The 19,563-nt window shown below is 40.1% G+C and overlaps 1 protein-coding gene across 2 annotated transcripts in view; it reads left to right on the top strand.

The window, feature by feature from the left end:
• HPCAL1 (hippocalcin like 1) overlaps window positions 1-19,563 on the top strand; it is a 189,312-nt gene that overhangs the window by 134,233 nt on the left and 35,516 nt on the right. For both annotated transcript variants that reach the window (XM_043985412.1, XM_043985410.1), the window contains one exon: window positions 3,254-3,345. The gene's annotated coding sequence lies outside the window, so the exon portion shown is untranslated. The remainder of the gene's footprint in view (window positions 1-3,253; window positions 3,346-19,563) is intronic.

Below are 19,563 nucleotides of genomic sequence, written 5' to 3'. Positions count from 1 at the left end.
AATTTTGAAAGGTATTAAATACAATGCAAATGTAAAGTTCAGTTACTCTGAGTATTTCTACATAATAATGGACTGGATGTGTATCATTTGGGCCTCATGACAATCCTGTGAATAGATGCCACAAACTTTATCTGTTTGACAGGTTAAGAAGATGGAGGCCCAGAGATGGAAATTATCACATCTGTTCTGCCCCTTTGCCTAGGTGTGTCAGGGTCCTTCACTGGGCTCTTTTCTCTCTGTGCTCCCTCCTGCTCATCTCATCAGCTTTCATGGGTTGGTTCAATAGAAGATTCCCAACTGTATCCAGGCCTCACCTTTCTCCTTATCCCCAGGCCCACACATCCAGCTATCTGTTGTACATGTCCACCTGTCAAAGCTACTTTCATAATAATATTAAGATATTTAATTTCTAATACTATAAATTTTTATAGCGATAACTCACATAAAAACTCTTTGTGGATGGGGTCCTCAATAATTTTTAAGAATATAAATGGGTTTTAAGTCCCAAAAGTTTGAGAACTGCCTTCTGAACAAACAGACCTACCTGGTGTTCTCTCTGCTCCTAACTCTGGGCCTTTGCAAAAACTGTCCCCCTAAACCATGAATAATAATAAACATTTAACTTTCAAAGCTGTCTTGGTTGTTTATGATTTATTCCAGCCCTCTTCTCATTTGGGGGGAGGACCCAATCAATAATCCTTTTCTTCTTCCCACTTAGACCCATTGAAAAAAAAAACTTATACCAAATATGCATGATTAAGAAAAAAAATCATGCACTGCTCATGTCCAAAAAAAGTAAGTTTCATTGTGTATCTTGAGTCCATGACGTTTCTATCAGCAGGAGATTATCTGCTTCATCATTAGCTCTCTCGAATCTTGGTTGGTCATTGCATTGTTCAGAATCTGGAAGAAATCTTAGAGATCTGCCCAATCTGATTCATTTTATAGTTGAGGCAAGCCCAGGAAAATTAAGTGACTTACCCAGTGCCCCACACATGGTGAGTAATAGAGTTATGATCAAACCCATGTCCTCCAACTCCATCCTCAGGCTCCTAACTCCTAGTCTAGGAAATTCTATAGCATCTCTCATTCCCTGAAATTCTGAGCACTTGGCTTTTGGAATTCAGGGCAGAATTTCAGCCTGTTTTTATTCATTACCATCAGTATAATTTGCTACATGTGTGTTTTTAAGTTTCAAATGCCTTCCCAAGCCCATGTATTAGAATTAAGGGAATGAGACCCTTAAGAAGAAAGGAAGGGGAAGCCCATTGCCATTCTTCAGATATGTCCTTTCCATGGTCTGCAAAGCTAATTGAAAGAAAACATTCAAGTGCTAGCATGGGTCTTCCATCACCTCATCCCTAATACTGGGTCTTGGGAAGGAAATGGAGTGGATAAGAGATTTCATGGGGTTTCATTCTTTTATTAAACAAATCCTTTTTGAGTGCCCGTTGTATGCAAAGCACTCCTCTGAATGTATTTTTGTTATTGGGTTTTTGTTTTTTCAGTCCTGACTCTTTGTGATCCCATTTGGGGTTTTCTGGAGTGTTTTGCCATTTCCTTGTCCAACTCATATTACAGATGAGGAAACTGAAGCAAACAGGGTTAAGTGACTTATCCAGGGTCACATAGTTTAGTGTCTGAGACCAGATTTGAACTCAGGAAGATGAGACTTCCTGACTACAGGTCCTGGCACTCGATCCACTATGACACCTCACTGCCCTCTGAATGTATGGGGAGAGGGAAGAAAGAAGGAAATACACATCAGAGCCACTCCCTTCAAGAAACTTACAGGTGATGTTTTTCATGACGACATATGTATAACCTATATCAATGGGAGGAAGCAGGGAGAAAATTTAGAACTTAACTTTTTTTTTCAAATGTTAAAAAATGTATACATGCTAAGTGGAAAAAATAAAATATTTTAAAGTAAAAAAAAAGAAGAAAGCAACTTATTGACTATTTAGGGAGTTTGGTTATAGTATGTAGGCGGTACAGTGGCTTGAGTACTAAACCTAGAGTCAGGAAGACTTGAATTCAAATTTGGCCTCTGATACGTAACAAACTATGATCCTGGGCCAGTCACTAAACCTCTGTTTGCCTATCTATAAAATGGAAATATTAATTGCTCCTACCTCCTAAGGTTGTTGAAAGAATCAAATGAGACATTTGTAAAGGGCTTAGCATAGTGGCTGGTATATAGTAAGCACTATATAAATGTTAGCTATTCATAGTCGTGTCAAGAACACTGCACATAAAGTAAAAAGGACTAGATTTGAGTCCTATCTTTTATAACTTAACTTAGAAAAATCACTTGACTTCTGGACCTCAGTTTTCTCCTTTATAAAATGAGGCATTTGGATTAGATCAGGGAATTTTAACCTGAAGTCCATGCCTTTTTTTTTAGAAACATATTTTATATTAATTTTGATGTTCAACATAATTTCCTTTGTAATCTCTTATATTTTATCCTATGCATTTAGAAACATGATTCTGGGAAGGGCCCATTGGTTTCACTAGAGTGGCAAGTTATTAAACCAAAAATAGTAAAGAACCCTTGGATTAGATTATCTCTAAAGTCCTTTCCAGCTATGCCAACAAGTCTAATAATTATAATACTACAAGGCAGAACAGTTGGTGCTGTGAAAGGAGTGCAAAGGAAGTGTTATGAGAGTTCATTTTACAGTTAGAGCAGGCAGAGGTGAAGTGACTTTTCCAAGGTCACACAGCTATTAAGTGTCTGAGGTCACACTTGAACTCAAGACTTCCTGACTGCAGATTCTGCTCTAGCCACTGCACTGGTCTCATGATAAGAGCTCATGATTTACCAACAGGGTTTTTGCGTATTTTTTTTTAACTTCCATTGACAGTTTTGCGTTTGTTCCACACATCCCTTCCCCCACTCTCCCTCTCTCACCCACCACCTTCCTTGTTACTATGCAGGGCACTTTCAGAAATCGAGGCTGGCTGCTCCTTTTCTCAGAAGGCAGCTTCTGATCACAGCCTGCTGGAGCCACCTGCTAGAAACATCTAGCAATTAAAAGCTGGGCCTGAAGCCAAGATCTGTGATTTTTATTTATTTCAGTATAGGGGTGGCAGAGTCTCCACAGCCTAGCAGACTGATTTAATAAAAAGCTAGCAGATTCAAAAGGAAGCTTGCAGCCTCATACGTACACTTGGGGCTTCTGCTCCGGAGTCTTGTTAAGCATACATAGGTGGGTGAGTGACAGCAGGTGTCTCTCTTCTTTTTCAGGGGCATGGTCTAGTGGTCTGTCCTCAGGACTTGGAGTTTGGAAGCCCGAAAATTCTCGTCTCAATTCTGATTCTGAATTCTGCTGGCCTTGGGTAAGTTATCCCATGGTGACTGGATTTGGATGGGGAGAAGGGTCAAGAGTAGAGGTGGAGAAGGGAAGATACATGAGAAGGAGTTTAGGTTTGGTGACATTTCAGGTTCTTTTCAGCTCTGAATTTATGATCCTATAATGCAGCGAATCCTGGAGATGTGATAACATTTGAAGAGAACTCTATTTCCCTTCCCTGGGGAAATAGTTATTGACTTACTAATAATAATTTAAGTCCCTTACATTAGTCCAACAGAGTGCTTTCATGTACACCATCTCCTTTGATTCTCACAACAATGCTGTGAAATAGATGGGGCCATGTTATTACTTCCATTTTACAGATGAGGAGACTGAGTCTCAGAGATTTGAAGTGACTTGCCCTAGAGCCGATGTAGTGGGGTAAGAAGAGAATTAGCTCTAGAGTCAAAGGACCTAGGTTCAAATTCTGCCTCTGCCACTTTCTGACAGGTAACAAATCACCTATCTCTCTCGGTCTATTTCCTCATTTTTAAAATGTTGGTGTTGCCCTAGATGGTGTCTGAAGTCTCTTCCAGTTCTGAATCTACTATGCTATCTACATAATCTACATGAGAAGTAAGTGGTAGCACCAGGACCTGTACCCAAGTCCAGCCCACAGTGGTACCTCTCTCCCCTTCTACCAGATACTAAAATGGCCAGAGGCCTGTTAAAAAGATTGTCAGTATCAGGTTCTATCTCCAAATTCCCTGGGATTTATAGAGCCACTTACTCTTTCTCCTTAGGTAGCTAGATGGTATAGTGGATAAAGTGTTACACCAAGAGTCAGGAAGGCATGAATTCAAATCAGGTCTCAAATACTTATTAGCAATGTGTCCCTGGGCAAGTCACTTAACCTCTGCCTCAGTTTCTTCATCTGTAAAGTGGGAATAATAAGTGCACCTACCTTCCAGGGTTATTGTGAAGATCAAATAAGATAATATCTGTAAAGCATTTTGTAAGCCATAAAGCACAATATAAATGCTAATTATTATTTTTAGTCTTTCAAGCAGCCTTACTGAGACCAGAAGATAGCCAATGTTACAGTCTTCTTTAGTAACTAAAAAGAACAGCCATTAACCTGTTTACCTGTTTCCTTTTCTAGGGAGTTTATAACTTTCTGTAAATGACCTAGTAAAATTTAATGTGTTCCTCTAGTCGGCCTGGATTTATTCAGGGGCTGCCTTAGAATATCAGGCTGCTCCATATCAGCTTGGGCTGCTTGAGAGGATAGAACGAGAATTTTTAAAAAATTGTCATGGAGGGGCAGGTAGGTGGCACAGTGGTTAGAGCATTGGCCCTGGAATCAGGAGGACCTGAGTTCAAATCTGGCCTCAGACACTTAACACTTGCTAGCTGTGTGACCCTGGGCAAGTCACTTAACCCCAACTGCCTCAACAACAACAACAAAAAAGTCATGGAAATGTTATATTTTAAATAAATAGCGGTGGCATTTAGATGAGCGTTCTTTCCACTGCTGCTACCCAACTCTCCCCTTATTTCTGTCCTAAATAGTTGTTGTCTATAAATCTTCTATAGGAATTTGTTTGCTTGACTATGCATGTTACAAGGAAGTGAGGAAAGAAAATAGATTTTCATTCATTGAAAACATGAAATTTGGACAGCTAGGTGGCGCAGGGGATAGAACACCAGTTATGGAGTCAGGAGGACCTGAGTTCAAATCCGGATTCAGGCACTTGACACTTACTAGCTGTGTGACCTTGGGCAAGTCACTTAACCCCAATTGTCTCACCACCACCACCACCACCACCCCCGCCTCCCAAAAAAAGAAAGAAAGAAAGAAAAAAGAAAACATGAAGTTAATTTCTAAAAAATCCCCTACCATGGACCTACCCAATGGGCTGGAGGCTTTCTTTTCATCCTTTTGCTGTTTTGTGAATGCCTGTAAAACAGCTTAGGACATATGCTATCCTTCATTTCACAGCATGAGTGGCCCTTTATCTTTTTCCAGTCTTTTGTAAATAGTTATCATATAGATAAATGATAGAGATGGATGGGTGGATGGACTGATGGATAGATGGATAGTCAGACAGACAGATATTACCTGTCCATGATGATGTCCTTTATATTACTTCTCATAAGTAAGACACTATTGTTTATGACAGGAAAAGGAAGGGAAGGGAATACAAAAAAATTTTTATTAAGCACCTACTGAATGCCAGCCAGTATGCTAAGTGCCTTACAAATACCGTTTTATTTGATACAACAACTCTAGGAGGTAAGTGCTGGTAACATACTGATTTTACAGTTGAGAAAATTGCGACGGACAGAGGTTATGAGACTGGCCCAGGGTCACACAGCTAGTAAGTGTCTGAAGCCAGAGTTGAATTCAGGTCAGTTTCCTATCCAGTGTACCACATAGCTGCCTGCTTATACTCATCATGAGTCTTTCCATTGCCCTTTGGGAGATCTGCAATTTTGAGTCTTCTAAATCATACCATAATTATAGTATCACTAGGAGAATGTTGCTTTTGAAAAGATGTACTTTGGCAAAAGTGAGCAGTGCATGGAATCATATTGAAAAAGGCTCTACCATTTCCTAATTGAGATCTATTTGCTTTCCTCCTATTCAGTTCCAGGCTAAGCTCATTATCAATCAGTGCCCATCCCAGTTCATTATCCATTTGCAGTTCCTGTCCCAGCCATAGGGACTGAAGGCCTAACTCTCTCAAAAACCAGTTCAGCTATGCTTCATAGTCTGAACAATACAGCCTCCATGTCTACCTGTGGGGTGTTTTTTCCCCCTGTATGAATGGCAAGGCTTATTTCTTAAATGACAGTGGATTTAGGCAAATAGTCAACAACAGAAATGTTTCCATTTCCATCCGTATTTAAAAAGAATCAGAAATAACAACGGTATAATATATGAAATTAGATACATTAGGAACGGAAGTTGGCGAGAAGGGACGTTCCTTTTTGCCATTATCTCATTATGGGTCAAGGTGAAGCAAATACAATAAATGTTCTGCCTATCAGTGATAACCCTTGTTCAGTTCTACCAGACTGTGAGTTCCCTGAGGCCAGGGACCCTGTCGTAGCTGAGTATATTTCTCCCAGTTCTGAGGACTGGTTGCACTGTTAGTACTCAGTCATTTTCTAAAGAACTGAATTATTGATTTCCACCAAAATATTTACAGCAGAGCTTTTTTTGTAGCGACAAAGAACTAGAAACAAAGTAGATGCCTATCAACTGGGAAATGACTAAACAAAATTGTGCTGCATGAATGTAATGGAATATTACTGTGTTGTAAGAAACAGTGAATAAGAAGAAAAATAGGGAGTCGTGAGATGCCAAAGTGAAGGAAGAATAACTGGAGAGACATTATCCATAATAACAACAACAATATAAATGGAGTTAATTGAATTGGTGTTCATTTGTTAACATGATCTCAATGCACTTGTGGGGAAGATGCCCCAAACAAGGTGAAAATGAAAGGGTTGTTTATTTGGAGATGAAAGAAAAGACCTAAATTTAGGAATAACAGCTTCAGACCAAGGGAAATTTTTTTTTAATTATAACATCCTCCAACTCCCCAAGGGGAAACTCTGCTCACCAAATAGCCCTTAGAATCAGCAGAGGTCCAAAGGGACGAAGCTCAGAACAGATCTACCATTCTAAGCCAGAGAGGAAAGTAGGGAAATAGGAACACTGAACACCTAAAAAGGACCGTGGAGGATTGTAGAAACCAAGTTAATTTGGGTTCTGCTATTAAGATTAGGGATATGGACTGCTCCTGTGATTTCATTGGTAAAGGGAACCGTCCCCCCTCCAGTGTGGGTCAGCACCTTCTCTGCAACTTACACACTTGGAGTAGAGGTTCTTAACCTAGGGTCAGTTGACACCAAAGGAGTCTGTGGATAGATTTCAGGAGGTCTGTGAACTTGAATGGGGGGAAATGTACATTTTTATTTTCTTTGTAATCCTATTAAGTTAATTAAATTTAATTGAAATTTAAAAACCATATTCTGAGAAGGGGTCTACAGTCATCACTAGACTGACTACCAAAGGGGTCCGAGACATGAAAAAAGTGAAGAACCCCTGACTAGAGAGTTGCCCACAGTACTGAGAAGTGGTGATCGCCGGGGTTCACAGCTGGTGTGTGGCTAAAAGAGGACTTCAGCACAGTTCCTTCTGGTTCCAGAGCTGGCTTACTGCCCACTATGCCAGACTTCCTCTCACTCCATTATTAAAATGGACAAAATTCTTGTTCTGCTGTGATGAAGGAATGAATTTTCATGAACTATAAGTCAAGCTAAGGGAAAAGGGAGTGAGACTCTTCTATTATTCTGAACCTTTTTGAATATAAGACCCTTTATAACTCAACACATTTTCAGACTCCCTTGGGAGTATCTATTGATTGAGAAAATGCATACTGACAAGGGTCTATGAATTTAATGAGTTTAATAGTCATAATAGCTCTATGTACATTTGATAGATCATGATACACCTATCTGTGACATTTTTTTTAACCTATAGAAGGCATATTTACATATTTGGGGATCCTCAGGCCAATTATTGGGGAAATCACTGATTGAGTTTAGGTCCTTAATTTTACATATGAAAAAACTGAGGCCCAGAGAGGTGAGGTGCTTCTCCTAGGGTCACCCAGCAAGCAAGTGGCAGTGCTGAGTCTAGAACCCATGCTTTTGGTGGCCTTTGCATCCATATGCAATCCTGCAGCAATATCCAAGCCTTGTGGCAAAAACAAACAAACACTATAAGCTTCTTTTGGTGAAAGGAAAGAAAAAGACATCTGGGAATGGGGAGGAAGCCAAATGAAAAATGCTTGTCTTTGTCATTAATAGTTTGTGCAGCATCCCCAGGACTTGTGATTTGTGATGCAGTAGCTGGGCTAGGGGTTAAGAAAACGACAATTCTAGTCCCAGGTCCCTATCTTGGGAAAGTTACTTCCCCTCACTGGGCCTCAGTCTCTTTATCTGTGAAAGGGAGAGGTCAGGCTAGATGGCCTCTGAGGTCTCGTCCAGCTCTAAGTCTATGATCCTATGATCTATAAAATGAGGAGGAGGGTGGATGCATATGCCCCTTAGATCCCCTCCAATTCAAATGTTCTAGGGTTCTCTTGGGTAGGGGGGGCTGAGTTGGCCCAATCTCTCTCCTCCCTCAGCCTTAATCAGGCTTTAAAGCAGTAGACTAGATGGAACAGGGGCATAGCCTCCCCTGGCAAATGTTCAGCTGCCACAACAGGACCCTGGATACTTAATGTGTTGGTATTTTCTCTCTCATTTAGTTTCTTTTCATCAAAGGTTTTTAAGAATGCATTTTATATGTTTTGTCATGCCCTGAGCCCTCAGTGGGACTGGAGGTTAAAGAGGAGGCTTCTCTTGGCACAGCAAGCAGATAATATGTGTTTGTTTAGATTACTAGCAGATTTATCACTCTTCATAACATGATGGGGTGGCATGGGCAGTGTCCCGTTTTAAAAAAAAAAAAAAGCTGAATCCAAAGTTGATCGACTTCTGGCTCCAACTCCAAGTAATTTTATGACCTTGGATAAGTCATCTCTCTGGCTTTCAGTTTACTCATCTGTAAAATGAGATAATAAATCTTACACTTCCCACTACTCAGTTTTCATAAAGAAGGGACTCATAACCCTTAAAGTTCTAAAGAACTAGAAATAGTTAATACTACCATTATCTGAGTAACATTTATAAAGACTGATTCTTCTTTTAGAGCTCAGCTACAAGGCTAAAAGACTAGTGTGGGGAAGAAGGGGGAGGATGGGAAGGATGTGTGTGTTTGTGTGTGTGTGTGTGTGTGTGTGCACACATGTGCGCACACGCACTTAGTTGCATGTTTTAAGTGTCTCACCTTAATTTTTTAGGGTTCATTTCTGGGTGGTTCCTACCCCAGGGGCATTGCCAAAAGTGGATTGGCAGGGCAGGAAATGTGCTGCTAGTACTAGGGTCTTGGAGCAGGAAGATCTGGGGGCTGGGCTGATGACAAATTACCAGTTCCATTTTTGGACACCATGCAGCTGTATGATTATCTCAGTAGGTCACAAACAACAGCCGTCTGTGCAGAATTCATAGCTAATTGCTTTTGTGCTGTCCCCTTTTCGCAGTCGGGTTACCTCTGATTCTGGGTTTCCAGGAAAGCATGTGTTCTCTCCCTGTTCTCAGAACTTGTTCATATCGAGCTTTCAGCCCAGTGTGACTGAGTCCCAGTGATGGGGATGATTCCGTTTCTTGAATTAGTTTTTTCCATGCTTCGTTATACAGTACATCTGGAATGTGCCTGGCATGGGGGTTTCCTGGGCCACCATTTCTTTCCCATTCTCTTCCCTGCCTCATTGACTATCAGAGCTGGGAGGAACCTTCAAGGTCATCTTGTCCAGTGCCCAGGTGAGCAGCCTGAGATCCAGAGAGGTGACTCTTACAAGGTCACACAGCTTGATAGTCACAGAGCAAAGACTAAAGCTCTAGTCTCTTGTCTCTTGAGTTCATGTTCTTATCACTACATCACAGTGTCTTTCCACTTCAATAGTTATTTTTCCATCTCTTGTCCATAAGACCAACTACTGGCTCCTAGGTTTGATAGCCGCGACAAGCTCAGGGTTCTGCCCCAGTATTTCTGTTTGTGGTATATTTTTGTAGTGTGTGTAGGAGGTTCTGTGTACATGATGTTTTCCACAATAATTTAGTTCTTTTTGTGTAGACCTGCTAGCTGGAGATGAAGGAGAGACCAAAAAAAAAAAAAAAGTGACAGTATATAAAGAGCCCAGATTGAGTCTGAAGGTCTTGGTTCTAGCACTAGCTAGATGACCCCTCTTTTTTGATCCTCACCTCCCTCCTAAAATGTAAAATGTGGATATTAGACTATGTGATCTCCAAGGGATCTTCTTGCTTTGAATTCTGTTCTGTAATATGTGTCTACTATTACTGTAATCTGATATTGTTGAAGTGTATTGGCCTTGTTTTTCTAAACCATCCAAACATTTCTTGTTTTTCTAAACCATCTGAACATTTCATTGAGTGCTTACAGTGTGCAGGGACCATGCGCTAGCCTCTAGAAAGAAGACTCCATTTCATCCTTCATGGATCTCATAGTCTGACAACAGTGGATGCAAAGAACTGTAATACAAGGTAGGACATGGTAGGCATATGAAAAAGCTACCAAAATGAATAACTCTCTGATCCTGTAGTGCTGCAATTGAATAAAGAACTTTCAAGTTTATAGAGTGTTCTAGATGATTAGAGAAGGAATAGAGAACATTTAATTGGGAAATCAAGAAAGGCTTTATAAAAGAGGTGACATTTAACCTGGGCCTTAAAGGTTTTCTTTAAAAACCCAAATTCTATTGATATTATATCGTGTGTGTATATATATACATACACATACACACACACACACACATATATATATATATATATATATATATATATATATATACAGATACATCCTACACACATTTATATGAATTTGGGTAGACTTATTGGAAGGGCATACACACAACTTTATACATATGTGTATGTATGTATGTATGTATGTATGTATGTGTATATGTATGTGTGGGTCTGTTAGCTTACTTAGTCTACTACCAAATACTATACTACTTTGGGGGGGGCGGTGTATGTGTATGTAGAGAGAGAGTGTGTTGGAACAGTTTTGTGTTTATGTATATACACCTACAACTTAGTAATACTTTATATATATGGGACAGTTGTATATACATATATATATATGTACCTATGCATATATACATATATTTATATACTATTTATACTTTATAGATAGATATATCTATAAAGCATACATAGGGATAATATATGTATGTACATATATAAAGTACACTTAGTATGTACCTTTATAACATTTAATATATTATATTAATAGAGGGTATTAATAATGCTTTATTAAGATATTTATTTATATCTATAAATGTATATAACTGTCCCATATATAAAGTATACTAAGTAATATATAATATATACCCACATATGCACACACATAGAGATCAGGGTCAATGCTCAATTACCCTACTCAAAGATAGAGCAGACAGGCTTAATGAGCATGTAGTTTTGCTCAGTATTTCTCTTTGTGAGATATTTTTGTATAGATGCTGTTTTCCACGATAATTTAATTCCCTTGGTTGTGTCCTTCCTTTGTTTTGTGCAAGGCAGTGGAAAGAGCCTTGGTTCTGGGGTCAGAAGATCTAGGTGAAAATCCTGCTTCTGGTGCTTATTACCCATGTTATCTTGGGCAAACTTCGCTAGGCCTCAGTTTCCTGATCAATAAAATGAAGGGGCTAGACTAGATAGCCTTCTGTGCTTTTCAGCTCTAAATCTGTGGTCCTAAATTTCTCTGAAAACTTTGTATTTATCATCTCTTACAGCGCAATAATATTCCATAACATTCTTAGGCCACAGCCTGTTCAGTCTCTTGCTCAGTCTTTCTGCAACCAGGAAGCACCTCGTCTGTTTCGAGTTTTTTACTGCCATAAAAAGTATTGCTATAAATATTTTCTTCTGTCTATGAACTCCTTGGTGTATATGCCTGATTGGGGCTTTTCTAGGTCAGAAGGTAGGAACAGTTTAGTGGCCTCTCTATTGGCATTCCTTAGGTGATTTCACAGAGAACTTTCAGTTCTAGAATTTTATAACAGCTGATGAGTTTAATTTGGGGCATTTTCAGTTTGTTCACATTCATAAAGAATAACAACAATAGCTAATGTTGACAGAGAACTTTAGTTCTGCAAAGCACTTAACATACATAATGTTATCAGCCAGCCCCCCCCATTGTGTACATGACAGATGGGAGGTAAACCCTGGGAAAGCTGTTGCCTCTGCAGCAACTAGTGAAACTCGGGCTGTGTTTCTGGCACTAAGCAGACTGGGAGAAGTAACCATCAAGTTTTCTACAAATCCCCTCCCTGAGGGACAGGGATCTTTGCACAGTGTCTGGCACATTACAGGGGCTTAATGTTTATTGAGTTGACTTTGGTGTGGAGGAATCATGGCTTTCTCCAATTCAGTAATCATCCCATGGATTCAATTATCATCTCTGCTGAAGATTGTCAAATCTACTTCTTCAGCACCTAACCTCTCTGCTGACCTAGAATACTTTTACATCTCCAACCTTCTAACAGACATCTCAAACTGCATGTCCTATAGACATTTCAACTTCAACTCAATGCATGCAAAATGGAACTCATTTTCTTTTCCCCAAAACCTTTCTCCCCTCCACATTTCCCTATTATTGTCAAGGGCACCAGCATTCTCCTAGTCCCCCAGGCTCACAGCCAAGATGTCATAAACTCTACTCTCTCTCTCATCGCCGCCCCCCAATGTCCCATCTGCTGCCAAGACCTGTCAGTGTTACCTACATAATATCTCTTACACATGCTCCCTTCACTCCCCTGACACTGCCACTATCCTGATACAAGCCCTTATCATCTCATATCTGAACTATTGCAATTGCATGCTGGTTAGTCTCTCTGCTTCATTTCTCTCTCCATTCCAATCCATCCTCCATTCAGCTGTCAAAGTCTTCTTCCTTAAGTGCAGGTCTGACCTCATCACCCCTCAAATCAGCAAACTCCAGTGGCTCCTTATCTGCCTTCATGATCAAATACAAAATTATTTTGCATTTCAAGCCCATCATAAGCTCCCCCTCCACTTTTTTGGGGAGGAGGAGGTAGAACAGGCATTTATTAAATACCTACTATATGCCAGGCATTACGTTAAGTGCTTTACAAAATAATTTCCTGCCCCCTACATACACTCTCAAATCCAGTGAAACCGGTATCCATGCTTTTGCTCATAGAGTAAGACACTCCAATTCCTGATGCCAGGTCACTTCATTGGTTGTTCCCCATGCATGGAATGCTGTCCTTCCTCATTTCTACCTCCTAGATTCTCTGGCTACCTTCAAGTCTCAGCTGAAAAAACAAAAAAACAACTTAATTCTAATACCTTCCCTCATGTTGATTATTTCCTCTATATCCTATATGTTGCTTGTTTGTACTTGGCTATTTGCATGTTACCTCTGTTATTAGTGTAAGCTCCTTGAGAGAAAGAACTGTCTTTTGCCTTAAAAAAAAAAATCTGGGGGCTTAGCATAGTGCCTGGAACACAGCAGGCATTTAATAAATGCTTATTGAATGAATTAATGCATGATTGATTGGGGTGTCCTCATTAAGTCCACTACCAATATGGTGAGTCCAAGGAGCAGTAGGTTACCAAAACTGCCTGAATAGGAGTAAATGAGCCCAGGTCTGAAAAATGGAATAGGTACAATATAATAATTAATAATAATAATGTTGCATTTATTAAGTGCTTTAAGGTTTGTAAAGCATTAACCCTGTGAGATAGGTGCTATTATTATAACTGGTTTACAAATGAGGAAACTGAAGCAAACCAGTTAAGTAACTTGGGCAGCATCACAAAGCTAATAAGAGCCTGAGGCCAGATTTGATCTCAGACCTTCCTGACTCTAGATCCAGTGCTTTATGTATGTACTGTACCACCTAGCTGCCCAGCTTCTCTATGGGAGAGAGGTCTGTCAGTGACCAATGCACCTCTGGCCTAGGATGATGAAACAATCAGAGAGACAGGAGAGGAAAAAAGGAGATAGAGGAGACAGAGGCAAGAAGGGAAAAAAAGAAAAAGAAAAAAAATTATAACCCACACATGACCATATTTTTTCTTGTCCCCATTCCTTCACTTTAACCATACTGGCTGACTGATTTACTTCCCCACTGCATTCCACCAACACTGCTCGACTGTTTTCCCTGGGTGAGTTAAGTACTCTAGCTGAGAAATGCTTCTGTCATAGCATTTGACTCTCAACCCAGAACCAGTTCCCTTGCAATGCCAGCAGAATTATTCTCCTCTGTTCAGGAGAATAGACTGGCTTCACACTCAGGTCCATTGTTCTATGCTTTCTTTCTATTTTAAATTTTATTTTCCTCAATGAAGGAGCCAGATGTGTAGCTGTAGCTGTGACCCCTTTGCCAGTCTTGGGCAGTTCTTTTACGTAATGTTTTCCAACTTCATAGCTATGATGATTGGCATTCTAAGCAGGAAAAGTACCTGTGAGAAGTGTAGAGAGATGAGAATAAGAGTAGGAAATTATTCAGAGTATAGACTACAAAATCCACCTGTACTGCTTGGAAATCATTATGAGAATTCTACAAAGAAATTGACCAAAATGTTCATACCCTTTGACCCAGATATTCCACTGCTAGGCATGACCAAAGAGGCCAGTGACAGAAAAAAAAAGACCTCACAAAAACCAAAATATTTATAGTAATACTTTTTTGTGGTAGCAAAGAACAGGAAACAAAGTAGTTGCCCATTAATTAGGGAAAGGCTTTGAATATTGTGATTAAATTTGTTAAGCTGCTTATAGCTCTTTTATGATCAAATAAAATCAAATATCACTAAGACCATTTAGAATATATATTTTGTTGTTTCCATTGTCCTTTTTATAGTCATCGCATATAGTGGTTTTTTTTTTTAATTTTTTTAAATTTTTATTTTTTGCAGGGCAATGGGGGTTAAGTGACTTGCCCAGGGTCACACAGCTAGTAAGTGTAAAGTGTCTGCGGCTGGATTTGAACTCGGGTACTCCTGAATCCAGGGCCAGTGCTTTATCCACTGCTCCACCTATCTGCCCCTATCATCGCATTTAGTTTTTCTGGCTCTGCTCACTTCATTTTGCATTGTTCATCTAAATCTTTCTGCGCTTCTTTGTAAGCATCTTCTTGATTTCTTATATCACAATAATATTCCAGTTTGTTTCGAGGGAGTGATATGGATGATGAACAAGCAAAGGAGATAGAGAAGGACTCATTATAGGGAGGAAGAGAACTAGGAGAGAAAGAAAGAAGGAGTATCCAGTAGGAAGGGGAGCAGATCATGCAGAGAGGGAGAAAAGAATGAGGACTGAAAAAAAGGGCCATTGGATTGTCAATTAAGAGATCACTGGCAGCTTTGGAGAGAGCAATCTCAGCTGAGTGATGAGGTCAAAAGTCATATTGTGAAGGGTTGAGAAATAAATGAAAAGAGAGGAAGTAAAGGAAGTGAATATAGGACAGCCTCTTTCTACCTTGGCATATTTATTTTGGCCCCTGGGAAATTTCTTTAAAAAAAAAAAAAGAGGAAAATGGAATGGTTTCCCAAAGTATACACATTTCTTAAGTGTGTGCATTTTATTTTAAGGACCATTCTATTTTCAGAACAGTTTGTGTCTGAGATAAAAAAGAAATAAGAAATAATTTATCAATTTCCTACTATATGCAAGTGCCATGCTAGGTAATGAGGGCGGTAATGCAAAGATTAGATAAGATAAGACCCCTGCTCCTGAGGAACTCAGGAGCTTAGCAAGGAGAGAAGAAATAAACAATTGTGATCCACAGTATTACTAGACAAGTGCATCAGAGAAATACCAAAGTGTTCTGTGAGATCTGATCTGAGCTAGAAAGGTTACCAATAAGGAGCATGAGGTAGCTGGAATCACTAAAGGTTTAATTTTGTTTTAAAATGCACGTTAAAGCTGGCTAAGAGCTCAGTTGCAGGCAAAGAAGAAGAAAGTGGGTAAATTCCAGCCTTAAGGAGCAGGATAAGCAAAGGCACATGGGAGAAAGATTGTCAAGTGTGTTTGGTAGATATAACTAGAGAGAAAGTAAATGAGAGGTGCCTTTTGTACCTGTTCTGTTTTCTGAGCTCAGTCCTGTTTCATTCACACTTCTCAAACGTACATTCTCCCTTTTCTTTTTCTGTAAGTCAGGGCCTTAAAAAGGGATAACAACAACAGTAACAACTAGCACTTATATAACACTTTTATGTGTGCAAAGCACTTTATGTGTTATCTCATTTGATCCTCAAAGCACTTTGCGGTATCTCATTTGAGCATCACAATAACCCTGTGAGGTAAATGCTATTATTATGCCCATTTTACAAATGAGGAAACTGGGACAGCTGGAGGTTAAGTGACTTGCCCAGGGTCACATAGCTAGAAAGTGTCAAGTCTTCCTAAGTTCAAGTCCAGCATTCTTTCCCCAGTGCCACCCAGCTGCCTCTGAAGAATATGACCATTTTCATATCTTGGGACCCAGGTTGTGGCCAGGGTGGGTATAGTTACTGAAAAGGTCTGGTTGCATTTTATATTCTCTCTTGGTTATGCCTACCTGGTGCAGTGTGTTAGTTATCCTTTGGGAGAAAAATAGTTACTCATATCTGGGACCCAAGTGTCATCCCAGAATTCTATACTTGATTCTCCTGCTTGACATGCACTCCCTTCAAAAGTTAGTGTACTTCAGTACTTGAGTCATGCCAGGGATGGGCACAGGTGGATCGGAAAGAATTCACTTAAAAGGTTGGAGAAGACTAGACTTCTGCCAAATCTCAGCTTTAAACCTCTGATCCCATGATGATCCCTAACAAGCACTGTGTCTGGGGCAGCCTGGGTCAGGTTCTTAGAAAATTAACTGGGAGGGGCAGCTAGGTGGCACAGTGGATAAAGCACCGGCCCTGGATTCAGGAGGACCTGAGTTCAAATCCGGCCTCAAACACTTGACACATACTAGCTGTGTGACCCTGGGTAAGTCACTTAACCCCAATTGCCTCACCAAAAAAAAAAACCACAAAAAAAAAAAAGAAAGAAAGAAACAAAATTAACTGCGTGATAGCTTTTTCTTTATCATACAAAATGACTGTATTCTATCCCTTTCCTACTTGAAACACGTCTGAGCTTTTCCATATTTGGAAATTCAATGGGTTTCCAGGCCCAGGATCTCATGTGGAAGCAGTGTAGTACAGGAGAAAGAGGCCTGCTTTGGGGTAAAGAAGATGTAGGGTAGAGGCTCATCTCTGCCACTTATTTAGCTGTGTGATGTCAGCCAATAAACGTTTATTAAGAGCTTAGTATGTGCCAGGCATTGTGCTAATCACAAAGAAAGGCAAAAAAAAGTCCCTGCTTTCAAGGAGCTCACAATCTAATGGGGGAGATGACGTATAAACAATGATGTACAAACAGGATATACACAGGATTAACTGGAAATAATCAGCAGAGGGAAGATACTAGAATTAAAGGAGTTTGGAAGGGGCTTCCTATAAAAGGTGGATTTTAGCTGGGACTTGAAGGAAGTTGAGGGGTGGAGATGAGAGAGAACTTTCCCAGCTTGGGGGACAGCCAGTGCATAAGCATAGAGAGGGAGGAGAAATGGAGTGTTGGGTGTTAAGAATGACAAACGGGGCAGCTAGGTGGCGGAGTGGATAGAGCACCGGCCCTGGAATCAGGAGTACCTGAGTTCAAATCCGGCCTCAGACACTTAACACTTACTAGTTGTGTGACCCTGGGCAAGTCACTTAACCCCAATTGCCTCACTAAAAAAAAAAAAAAAGAATGACAAACAGACTAGGATGACTGGACCATAGAGTGTATGGAAGGGGCTTATATGTAATCAGTCTAGAAAGGAAGGTTGGAGCCAATTTGTGAAGGCTTTCAAATGCCAAACAAAAGGGGTAGAAACAATAAGATTTGGTATCATATTGGATGTGTGTCAAGGATGACACTGAGCTTGCAGACCTCGGTGACTAGAAGAATGGTGGGGGTTATCAAGAGAATTGGGAGGGGCAGCTAGGTGGCGCAGTGGATAGAGCACTGGCCCTGGGTTCAGGAGGACCCGAGTTCAAATCCGACCTCAGACACTTTACACACTTACTAGCTGTGTGACCCTGGCAAGTCACTTATCCCCAATTGCCTTACCAAAAAAAACCAAAACAAACAAACAAACAAAAGAGAATTGGGAAAGTTTCATGGAAGGGTAGGAGAAAAAAGAGAAAAAAAGGGCTCAAGACAGAGTATTGGGTGATATCTACAATTATGAAGCCTGATATGGATGATCCAGCAAAGGAGAATGAAAAGGAGCAGTCAGGTATGTTGAAAGAAAACATAGGTGCCATTGAAACTCAAAGAGGGGAAAGTACTCAGGAAAAGAGGGTGGTCAGTATTTCCAGGTGCTACAGAGAGGTCAAGAAAAATAAGAATTGATAAAAGGCCATCAGAGTTGGTGATTAAAAGATCACTGGTAACTTTGGAAAGGACAGTTTCAGTTGAGTGATGAGGTTAGAAGCCATATTGCTGAGGCTTTGGAAAAGAGTGAGAGAAGAGGGAAGTATAAGCAGCGAGCGTAAACAATTTCTTCTAAGAATTTATCTGAGAAGGTGCAAAAAGGTACATGATAACAGCTGGCAGAGATAGTAAAATCTGTTACGAGATTTTTTAAGGATGGAAGTGACATTGATGTAGGGATAAGAGAAGAAACCAGTAGATAGTTAGGTACTATAAGTTGGGGTCAAGAATGATTGGTGGGAGCAGTATGCTGGAAAAGAAAGGACTTCCCAAGGTCACTTCCAAATCTAAAATTATGTGATTCAATGTATGGGGGTGTAGGTATAGGCATTTAGGGATCATAAGCAAGGAAAAGGAAGAAAGCAGGAAAAGATCTTAAATAGGAAAGCTGCCTAGGCACCAAGACTTCACACTACTTCAAAAATCGGCCACAAAGGAAACTTAGAAATCATCATTTTGCTGATGGGTTCAGTGACTGGCCCAAGGTGACACCCAGGTGACATATACTTGTCCTTGTTATTGGCCAAAGGCATAAAAAGAGGTGTATGATTTGGCCATTTTGCAAATGACATCAAGCTGGGAGGGATAGATAACCTCTTGGGTAACAGGGTAACAGAATCTCAAAAAACCCTCTCAGCTTGCTAGAGCAATAGACCAAATCTAACAAGCTTCCATTTAATAGGGATAAATGTAACTTTATAGTTAGGCTTTAAAAAGCCAACTTCACAGTCAAATAAATGATATGGGGAATATGGCTAGCCAATAGTTTCTATGGAAAAGAGGCATAGGTTATGGTGACTGCAAGCTCCCATATTATGATATGTCAACCGAGAAAGTTCATAGGTACAGATTAAGGGAGGCCAAAGCACACTGGAAAGTTCTCAGTTCCATATTTTAGGAAGAAAACAAACTGGAGAACACCCAGAAGGACTGGTAAGAGTACAGGAGGCCAGGTGCAAACAAGAGTTCTAGATCTTTTTTGTGTGGCAAACCCCTTTGGTAGTCTGGCAAAAGCCCATGGACCTTCTCAGAATATTTTTTTTTAATCATAATTGAAGGAAATGCTAAATGTCCAGTAGATGTTAGTGA

This window comes from Dromiciops gliroides, chromosome 2 (genome assembly GCF_019393635.1).
Source record: "Dromiciops gliroides isolate mDroGli1 chromosome 2, mDroGli1.pri, whole genome shotgun sequence".
Taxonomy (NCBI): domain Eukaryota; kingdom Metazoa; phylum Chordata; class Mammalia; order Microbiotheria; family Microbiotheriidae; genus Dromiciops; species Dromiciops gliroides.
This window is presented reverse-complemented; position numbering and strand designations above follow the sequence as displayed.